This window comes from Silene latifolia, chromosome 11 (genome assembly GCF_048544455.1).
Source record: "Silene latifolia isolate original U9 population chromosome 11, ASM4854445v1, whole genome shotgun sequence".
Taxonomy (NCBI): domain Eukaryota; kingdom Viridiplantae; phylum Streptophyta; class Magnoliopsida; order Caryophyllales; family Caryophyllaceae; genus Silene; species Silene latifolia.
The window spans coordinates 93,281,368-93,292,601 of NC_133536.1; the positions used below are offsets into that span (position 1 = coordinate 93,281,368).

An 11,234-nucleotide genomic window follows, 5' to 3' on the forward strand; every position below is an offset into this window, starting at 1 on the left:
TATTTTCATTGCTTTTTATTGTCTTTTTACTTTACTTGCATTTAGTTTAGTTATTAATCAATCCAAACCCCCGCGAGACTAGAATATTAAACAATAGAAACTCCCCCGCCTCTCTGTGGTTCGACCTTGTTACCACTAGCTTCTGTTAGTTTTAATAGGTATTATAAATATTATTTTTGGTGCACACAACGACAGGCATCAAATTTTGGCGCCGTTGCTGGGGAGGCAGCGCTAGTTTTTATTGTTTTATTATTTTAGTCTTTTTCTTAGTTTAAGGAGCTTTTGTTCCTTAATCTTTTCTCATTATTTTTGTGTAGTTTTATCTTATGCGCAGATCTCAACAAGGCGAATTATTTCCTCTTGATCTCGAGCTTGAGAGGACTTTGCGCGTGAAGAGGAGATTATTTCAAGAACAACAGTCAGAGGAAGAGCCTGGTTCTCATTCTAGTTTTTACGAGAACGAATTATTTGAGGAGAACCCACCATCATCTCCAGTTTCTTCAACCGATATCGTTACCTCACCAGATTTTCTAGAGATGGCTGAAGAAGCAAGTATAGCTAGTCACTCCGAGCCAACAGCTGCGAATCTCTATAAGGGATTCGCATTACCAGGGACGGAAAGAAAATTTGAGCCAAAACCAACTTATATTAACTTGGTTGAGAGAAACCAATTTGGGGGAGCTGCAAATGAAGATGCGGCAAAACATATGGAGACATTCATTGACTACTGCTGCTCCATACCCCCACCAGCAGGTGTGACCCAGGACCAGGTTAAGGAAACGATGTTCATATTCTCACTCCGTGATGCTGCTAGGGAGTGGTACCGAGACCTGGATCGAGCTGCTAATGGGATCACTGACTGGAATTATTTGGCCCTAGCATTCTACAAGAAATATTTCTCTGCCTCGAAGACCAATGCCATTAGAGCTCAGATCACGAGCTTTAAACAGGGTCTTGATGAGAATTTTCATGAGGCATGGGTCCGTTTCAAGAAGCTGGTGCGAACTATTCCGCACCATGGGTTCGAGCAATGGAGCCTATGCAATCAATTTTATAATGGGCTTTATGACGATCAGAGGGCTATCCTGGATGTGGCAGCTAATGGCAGATTTCAGGAGAATGTTGGAGAAACTAAGGGGTGGAAAATCATTGATGATATGGCCACCCATAAAGCTGAGCATGGAAATTCCAGGGGAAATCAAAGGAGAGCTGCTGAATCCCCTTCTGTAGCTGCATTAGAGGCTCTTACGGCGAGATTTGATAAGTACGAGTTGGGAGGAGCTTCAAAAGGAGGGATCTATCACGTGAATGCTGTGTCAGACGGTCCTTTCGTCTACAAGAGATGTGGAGGAGAAGGACATGTTGCAGATTTTTGTCCTAGTCCCTATGAGTCTTGTGCTGCTTTTCAACATTATAAGCAGACAAACACTTATTTTGAGCCGAATGTCCATCCAAACTTGAGGTGGAGTAGCCAAAACGCCTAAAATCCGACTCCACCCCCACAGCAGCAGCAGCAGCAGCAAAGTTATGTGCCCCCTCATAAGCAACAACAGTTTCAAAAGCCTCCTTATGTGCCTCAGCAGCAACAATTTCAAAGTTCTAACATTTCTGAGCTGAAAAACATGGTTCAAAATCTGTCGGGTTTGCTGCAAAAGGAGTCTCAAGCTAGAGAGACTTCTACAAAAATGTTGGAGAGTCAAATTGCTCAACTGGCAAGCAAGAGTGCAACTCGAGCTCCTGGCCAACTACCATCGCAGCCGGACCAAAAGAAGGAGACCCTTAATGCTATTACTACCAGGAGTGGGTCTACACTTGAGGGTCCTACAATTGAAAATGCTAAAGGGAAGAAAAAGGCTGAAAAAGGGAAGAGTAAACAAAACGAGAAAAAGAAGAATAGCAGCACTGTTGGTCGACCGACCGTCCCAACCGGTCGACCGACCACCTCCACTGTTTCAGAAGTGATTTCTGATGTTTCTGGCGATTCTGGTAAAATTGACCCTGGTCGACCGACCGAGGAGGGTGGTCGACCGACCACCAACGCTGCTGATTCCGAGTTGTTTCGTCCCTCTATGCCGGATAACTTGAGAGATTTTCTGTTCCGGAGTGAGAGTACTCCGAGATTATTGAGGCAAGCTCCAAATGCGGATGGTTCCATTCCAGTCCCATATCCGGAGAGTCTAATTCCGACCAAAGAAAAGGTATCTTTCGATAAATTCAAAGATATGATTCGTAGTTTAAATGTTCAGGTACCTTTCCTTGAGTTGGTCAATCAAGTGCCCGCTTACATGAAATTCATAAAGCAGCTTTTAACTAAAAAGCGGTCACTTGAGCCTGTCCAGTCCGTGGCTTTTACTGAGGAGTCTAGCTCATATCTTACCCAGACTGCCCCCCGAAAATTAGCTGATCCGGGTAGTTTCTCTGTCCCATGTTCTATTGGCACCTTTCCCATAGAGAAAGCCTTATGTGATTTGGGGGCAAGCATTAGTGTCATGCCCTTAATTAAGTCTAGCGAAGAAATTAGGTTTAACCAAATTTGTCGTGACCAACATGACTGTTCAGATGGCTGATCGCTCTGCGGTCCAGCCAATAAGAGTCTTAGAGGACATTCCTGTCCAAATAGGGAAGTTCTTTTTCCTTGTGGATTTCGTTGTCCTAGACATGCCTGAGGATGCCCATATCCCAGTTATCTTAGGGAGACCATTTTTGCACACTGCTGGTGCAGTTATTGATGTTGGCTTAGGGACCTTGACCTTTAGAGTGGGCAAACAGTCCATTGTTTTTTTCTCAAACCGCTAGGAAGAAGGATCCCATGTGGGTTGTTTCATGCAATGCTATTTATGCTAAACCTTCTTATGTGGTCATTTCTGATGTTCCTACTTTATTGCTTGTACCCATTATTCCTGCTGTTGTGACACCTCCGCCCCAGATTGGGAGCAAATTGGAGGACGATTTGTCTGTTTCATCTATTGCAGGAGCTGGTTTGGGGAAGGATGAGCTGCCCGTTACTCCAGTTGAGCCTATTGTTCAGCGCGGCGGTCTTGGATGCTTGAGTTATGGCACTGACGAGGAGTCTGAAGAGGATGAGCCGGCGAACGTTACAGTTTATGACTTGGAACTTGAGGAGTCAGATGACAAGTGGGAGGATGCGTCAGATGTAGATCCGTCGGACGATGTTGTGGATTGGAGTGCTGAGAAGATAACCATCGTGGAGGGTACTTCGTGTAGCCAGAAGCCATGGTCGGAGATTTTCCGCATTTTTCGCGGATAAACATTTTATTGCTTGAGTTTTTAAGACAATTTATCGCATTTAAGACTTTTTACTGTTTTTGGTTTGCGCGAGACTTCGCTTAGTTTGGTTTGTTTTAGGATTATTTAGACTATAGACTGTTTTTATTGGGTTTGCGGGAATTTTGGGCGCGTATTATTGTGTATTGCAGATTTATAGGCCGTATTAACTCAATTTATTGAGTTAAAATCGAAGAAAACGAGTTCTGCTTCAAGTGCAGTGGTCGGTCGACCAATCACATCAGTCGACCGACCGGACAGCAGCTTCCAGAGAGTACTGTTCCTCACGACAAATGGTCGGTCGACCACAACCTGTGGTCGGTCGACCCTTCTTGCTGCTGTTACCTGTTTTGGCGATCATGCTTGGTCGTCTCGTGAAGCGTGAATGGGCATTCTAGGGAGTTTTTCTCTCTATTCTTTCCATTTCACTTTTGTTTTCGTTTTCTTCTACCTTAAATTCCATGTTGCACTTGCACATGAACATATCGTGAGTGGTTTTCTCGATCGGGAGTGTGACTACCTGACCGAAAAAATCTCCCATAGATTACTTCCGAGCGTGGCCACGCATTTGTAGTCATAACTCCTCGAGTGGCCTTGAGATGTTTAAACCCAACGTGGGTGGATAATATCTATCTGCCCTATCTATACTATTGCACAATACAGATCACCATGACCTATTAAATGCCCTTTTGGCCTCCTTTCACGGCACGACCTAGGACAAAAATCAAAGTCACTCGGAAACTGCACTTGCTCAGATAATAGTCTCCAGTCAAAAGAATCGACTCATTAGAACATCTTAGAGATCCCCGCCACGACCATGCGTCTATAATAGAAGTTAGGGACTCTCTAAATGGTCACTGTCCGGCAAAGTGTCACACACTCTGCCTATGTAATCGACTAGTCATCACGTATGACCTTATGGTATTGAACAACCATCAATCGACTTACAATCTAGTCACTCCGAGACGTCACCTCATTAAGTGACTAGGGACAAAATACAATGTTCATCTTGTTCACTTGAATAGTGTTCAACATTGTCTCCACAACTTATTCAGATAAACAAGATATTCAATGTTTTTAGTCAAACTGAATAATTGAGTTTTTAAAGAAACTCTAACAATGAATGCGATCATCACTTATGTAAATATTAATACGCTATTCAATATTTACATAACGATCTTTAGCAATTAAGGTATACTCCTCAATTCACATTGAGATGACATAACCATCATGTCTACCTTATGCCTACGGCTTTGGTTAGAGGATTAGCAACAGTTGCATCACTCCAATTTCCATTGCTATTTTCCTTTGTTCTATGCAATCTTTTCATCACATAGAGCCTTTCTAAGTACATGTCTAAACAAGTTTTAGACTCTGGTTCTAAAGCCAGTCAAACACTCCCACTGTTTTCAGAGTTTCTTGGGATACGATATTCGGCTAACAGAACTACTCTTATCCCATTAAATTCTGGTTATCAACTATCTCTCTTACAACATCGGATGTTGTAATGTACTTAGCTTTCGTTCATGATTTGTACGTATAACACTTATATATACACATCCTTCATATGACATCTTTTATGTATGACTCCTCATACATGTTAGCTTTATACATGTATAACTTCTTATACACATATGTATAACTTCTTATAAATATTATTCTTTATGCACAAAGCACTCTTACATGCTAACCATTCCTTAACGAGGCCCATAACATCTTATAAGCATAGGAATGTTTCCGTGTAATCCTTTTACACAAAATTCATAAATTCCTCCAAACTACAAGAGTAAATCCTCAGTGCTTCTCAAGTGCTCAAGGATGCTCTTGATAATCATCTAGTGACACTCACTAGGAAATGATTGGTAATGACTTCTCATATTATCAACATGATAAGTCCCGACGAGAGAAGCTTTTAGCATATTTAATAGATCCTGCAGCGGAAGCGCAAGAGATCATATTTATTGTTCAACAACTTGAACGAGTCAAGAATCTTATCACATAAGTCTCTTGACTATAATGCTAATATCCATGGAGATCTATCTCATTAGATCCGGATATTTAATATGTGCCATGCTACTCTCAAATATTCACCCGAGAATATTTGTAGTCACTAATATGTCAAACACATATTTAGACTAAGAAACATCACCTTAGCTACATTTCTAGTCACTAATAAGTCAAGCACATATTTAGACTAAGAAACTCACTTTAGCTCCCACTAAACTCCATGTATCATCATGGTACCTCGACACTCGAGTAATACCATTTGATAGACTACATGATTGAACCCAAAGTTCCAACTCTTTGACGTATATAGATCACAAAAGAGATCTTTCAAGCATGCTAGGCTTCTTAGCATTGACAACATCAATAAAACTTCTCCCTTCATAAGATACATTCAAAGAGAAAGTTTCGTTATCATCCACCTCCAACTCCCAATCACACATCATAACTGACTACGCACCAAAGTGTGTAGCCCTGCCAGATTACCCATCGCAACAGGTAATCCTCACCGCCAGTGGGAGACCGCTGCCAATCCCCACCTAAGCCCCCGCTCATCAACAAGCGTTATCCCTATCCTTTAATGTGCACACCCCCTCCCGTGACGGGTTCCACGGAGGGCGAACTAGGGTGTGAAGCCACTCCCGCAAGTGACTCTACCACAAACATCACAACACCATTACCAATCCCAACACCACACCAACACCAACACCATCACCAACACCAACACCAACACCAATAGATGATCACAATATCAATCATAAAACAATTACCACATAGATCTTAATTCCATTAAACAGTAAAACTGAGTAGGGAAACTCTACCTTAGCGCAACAACAAAGAGACACAAGCAAGCAATCTAGAAAGGCTCCTCTACTAATTCTTCACCTAACAACAATCACATAAACACCAATTACCACATGCAAAATCCCTTTTCCCCCAATTCATAATTTCAAGCAAACCCTAAAAGTTAATCAAAGAATTAACGAAATCAAAGACTTACCAACACCAACGATGGAATGAAAGATGAAGAAACTTGCTAAAAATCACACATTAGGGAGAGATTTGGAGAGGATTAGAGCGTCGTTGAAATGTTTAGGTTTTGTAAAAGTGATTAGAAACTGATTAACACGTCTTTTATAACTCTAATCATCTCTAAATCAAACCGTGAAAATAACACCCGTCAGACCGGATACTCGGTCGAGTACAGAGTATACTTGACCGAGTACGCTTTACTCGGTCGAGTATTGCACATACTCGGCCGAGTATTCCTGGGCAGTAAACTGTCCAGAATACACGACACCCCTTACTCGGCCGAGTAGGCTATATTCAGCCGAGTAGGCCATATTCGGCCGACTACTGGCTTAGGAAAACCGTAGTATTACAGCTTGAATCTCTATATGCTTAGCATGATCTTCATTGGCTCCTCCTCCAAACATGTTTCTCTTCACCAAGTTAATGTAGGATGGGCGAATCTCAAAGGCGCCTTTATCAGTAGTAGGAAGCTTGAATCCTTTTGGGATAGAAGCTAGGGTAGGTCTGAATGACTTGCTAATGTAGGCATCTTGACTGGAATAGGAACTGGAATATCAGTGGCAGAAACGGGCGTGTCCTCTTCAAAGGACGGATTTTATGGAAATGCAAAGTGCTCATAATTGGCGTCAAGTGTACTCAAGTCTTCCACCTGACTGATTTCTCTCTGAAAATTCCGTCTATAGCGAAAAGTCTTCTTTGGTTAGGGATTAGAAGGTACAATTTCCAACCTGTTAGACCTAGGCATACATGAAACTAACAAGAAAAATATCAAATGGTCGCAAGGGACTTATGTTCCCTGAGACAAAAGACAAAAATAAACAAAACAAACAGAAAATAATTGTCTGCCCGGCAACGGCGCCAAATTTGACGAGGGTAAAGTCGTGTCCCCTAAATCAAAGTAAGCCTAGTTCACTACTAACTAATAGTCAGTGGTAAGTAAGGTATCGAATGCACAGGGAGGCGGTAATTATCTATTTGTCTATGTAAAAGTTTGTCTTAAAGGTAACCGATTTCTTAAAAGTTTGATTGATTTCTAAAACTAATTGCGAGGTAAATTAAGACGAATTCAAATATATTAAAAGAGTCTAGCGATCAGGTTCACTAGGTCAGTTATACGGGGGTGTGATTTAACTAATTAACTGAGCAATTATGTTGTTTAAGGTTATATGTCCGGTCGGTACTATATATCCTTTAGATCTAAACTTAACATGCGGTCGTTATAATTAAGCTAGTCTATTCAATTGTTGTAGCCTATATTAGTCTTAATCCGGTCGGCAATAATCCTAATTTGGAAGACTAATTAACTAATTCTGACTTGTAATTAATTAACTAAATTTAAGACAACAATTGTACAACCACAAAAAGAAGTTTAACAATTAACTTATTAATTAAAACTCCTTCTAACAAACTAGATCCTCTTTCACCCTAAATTAATGATTTTGCTACACATATTAATAATATCTACGATAACGAGATGAATGACAAACATAATTAAAAGCATAAAAGATGCATAAGAAAGTAATTGTAAAACTAGAACTTGAATTAATAATTAATGAGGAAAGATTAATAGTTACCGTAAATTAAGAGCGTAGATCCAGAAAATAATAATACCTAAACTATTCTAAGAGTTTTCTAAGAGTTTTGATGTAAATAAAGCGTAGAAAAGCATAACCTAACAATTGTATACGAACTTCCTATTTATAATACAAATAAACCGACTTAAGGAAGTTTCGTGGAAATAAGAAACAAAAGAACACTCGATCGAGTATTGGAGCACTCGATTGAGTGTCCTAGCCATCACAACTCGATCGAGTCTAGGATTACTTCATCGAGTGACTTCAGTCCAGTAGCTTCTTTCGTTCTTTTCTTCTCTTATTTCCTTTCTGATTCTCTTGTCATTCTTCTTTCTCTCCGCCTTGCCGACTCCGCGGTGCTCCATATTAATCATTTTCTCCACAAATGTATCTAATATGCATTGAAACACCAAATGGCAGATGTATCGACATTTCTAACATAAACGACTTGATATAGCACAAAACCCTCTCAAAATAAAATAAAGGGGAGGCATAAAAATCTACTCACCTAAACATAATAGTGCACAAGCATGTGCACTATTCATATGAACAGTAACTGGGCCCAACGTTTCGGGTAGATTTTGGTTCTTGTACTACGTCTTACAGCGTGGCCTTCTAACTCTACTAGGCTCCTCCTCTGGGCTTTCATACATTCATCATCTATGTTTTTTATCCTTTGAAGTCCAACCCACATTCACCCTCAACCTCTCTCTTTCGGCAAACCCTAATATTTCTCCTCCTTTCCTCTTTCTAATCTCGGGTTTATTTTTATGTATTATTATTGGTTTTTTTTCTCAGTATATCACCCTAATAGAAAGTTATAAACCATCATCTACTCACACTCTTACACCTTTTGCTTTCACTTTTTTGGAGTGGAAGGAAATTATGAAGTAGAGCGAACTACGTTTTACGGTCATAAATGAACCGACGATGATGCCATGGCTGACAAGCGAACTAATTAGGTAAATTAGAGTGAGCACTCTCATCTACTTTCCTTTTCATACCTTCTAATTTTTTTAGGGTTCTTCATAATATTTTGATTATCATCTTTAATTTATTCTTATTCTTTGTTTTATTATCTTCTTACATGTTATCTCACTGATTAATTTTTTCGTTGTAATGCATTTTGATTAATCCAGTACTTGATTGATATCCAGGTTTCTTCAATACTAACACGAGACGCTTTTTTTTGTCGTCAATCTAAGGATGGATTATTTGTTACTCTCAGAAATGAATTCTGAGGGCATATAATGATTTGTCAATCTGAGGATGGATTATTTGTTACTATGTCTTTTTTCTTTGATTAAGTGTTAACCTCGACATTCGCCGAATAGATTACATGTATTACTTAATTACTCGTTTACTTTCTTGTATTCTACTTTTCAGTATTGTGATGGTTGGATGGTTTGGAATTGTTAATGTCATAATGGTACAACAAGAAATATGTTAGTAGTAATTATTAGAAATGAATTCTGAGGGCATATAATGATTCAGGAGAGAATGCAATGGTTAAACTAGCTTGAAATTACTGATGCGCCTAAGGCCAAGATTAGGATCAAGCTTTGTGGCTCTTTTTATTTGATTTTAATTTAAGTGGGTATATCATAGTCATAACAATTACGTTTTAGAATATGCACTTGCTCCACCAATGATTTCCGCCGTGTAATTTGATCTGTCTCTTTTTTGTTGGTATTATTGGAGGTTTTCGATATGGATTTTGTGGAGAAATGAAGTAGGGGAAGGGGGGTTGGGGGTGAAAAGAAGCATATCATTAGTTGTAGTAGACGGTCTAATTCAGATGGTCAGGAAGTGGGCTTGAAATTAATCATAGTTGAGTTGTTTAGCAAGCTTAATTGGACAAGATGAGATCTATGTCATAAGAATGAATGAAATTGAATAAGCAAGACCGTCTTTTACAAGATTTACTTTTCGGTGATTTCGAGTGATGAAAATCGTCAAAAGTTTGAGTTTTATTACGTCGGCTGAATACAAGGAGTTAGGGATAGCTTGTTGTAGGCTAATGATAGCCCTCATTGATGATTCAGATTTTAGCTTGAGATTGCGATTAAGAGTGAAAAGTTTACAAGTTTGATAATCAAGTGCAAATTATTTTAAGAGTGCTCTTACAATCGTACTCTTTGGTTGAGTGCTTTTACAATTGTACTCATGGCTAGCTCTCTGTTTGAAGAATTTCTTATGCTCTTGAACTAATTATAGGTATATTTACTTTAGAGATCCAAACTTTTAGATCTAATGAGATGCTCATAGTGGGATTTATCGAAGATGTTGGACTAATTATATTTATAGAGTAATATTTTTCAATTGATCCATTGGCATTTGATAAATTACTCCCTTAATTCTAGGTTTGTTGTCTCATTTTCTACTTTGGGAAAGATTAAAGGAATAATGGTAAAATAACAACCTGTAGATACCTACTATCTGTTGATTCCCCAACAAACACCCGATGATTATCAGACTACAACATGCTTAGGAATCGATACGTTTAATCGACAGGTTTCTATAACTATATGTCGGAAAACTCAACGATTTCGAAAACAAAACATTTCAGAAACTTTTCAAAAGTACCTGGAGTATTTAATGCACGACGACGGGGTCGCAATGACACTAATTAACTAGAGTTAAAACCGACACGGGACCAAAAACTGACTCAAAATTCAAATCCCGACTCCAACAACGAGTCAAACCGAGTCAAACACAAAAAACAAACATCACAAAGCTTCCATGTTAAGTATACCCGGTATACTTGAATGGTCAAGTACTACAATCATGCCATCCAAAACCTAGGATAGAACAAATCATGATTTCAATTGCGTAATAGTGACACGACAGCTCGAAGACCCGCGAAATGGCTCGCGCCTCTTCGACTAGCCCATGCGGTCACGTCTCTCAAAACGCACACAACCACTCAGTCTTCTATAAATAACTCTCAAATGCTACCATTTGAAGGTACCGAGTGTCCACCCCCTCATTTCTCACTTAAAATTATAGACTCGACTTCTTAAGTCACAAACCGACACGTGTTTTCGACCTACCGATCGAAAATACAAGCCATACACATTATTTGGTACCGTCATCGTGCATTAAACCACTTAGCCGACCATCTCGACCAACCACACAATCACTAAACTAAACAAAACACTCTTTACATTGCTAAAATGGTTTTCAACCGAGTTTTCCGACCTAACAAGTTGTTACACTTCCGTCGATTTCTCGTCTCAAACTAGCATGTAAGTATGAGGGTGTAATATTCCTCTTCTTTCATGTCTTTTTATATATTTTTATGACCTTAACATGCTAAAACATGCATAACATGGTCCA

General features: G+C 39.4%; 1 non-coding gene across 1 annotated transcript; it reads right to left on the reverse strand.

Moving 5' to 3' along the window:
* Nucleotides 1-917: 917 nt before the first annotated feature.
* Nucleotides 918-1,024, reverse strand: LOC141616205 (small nucleolar RNA R71). The gene has a single exon (XR_012530565.1). It is a non-coding gene; the product is annotated as a small nucleolar RNA R71 (small nucleolar RNA).
* Between the last annotated feature and the right edge of the window lie 10,210 nt (nt 1,025-11,234).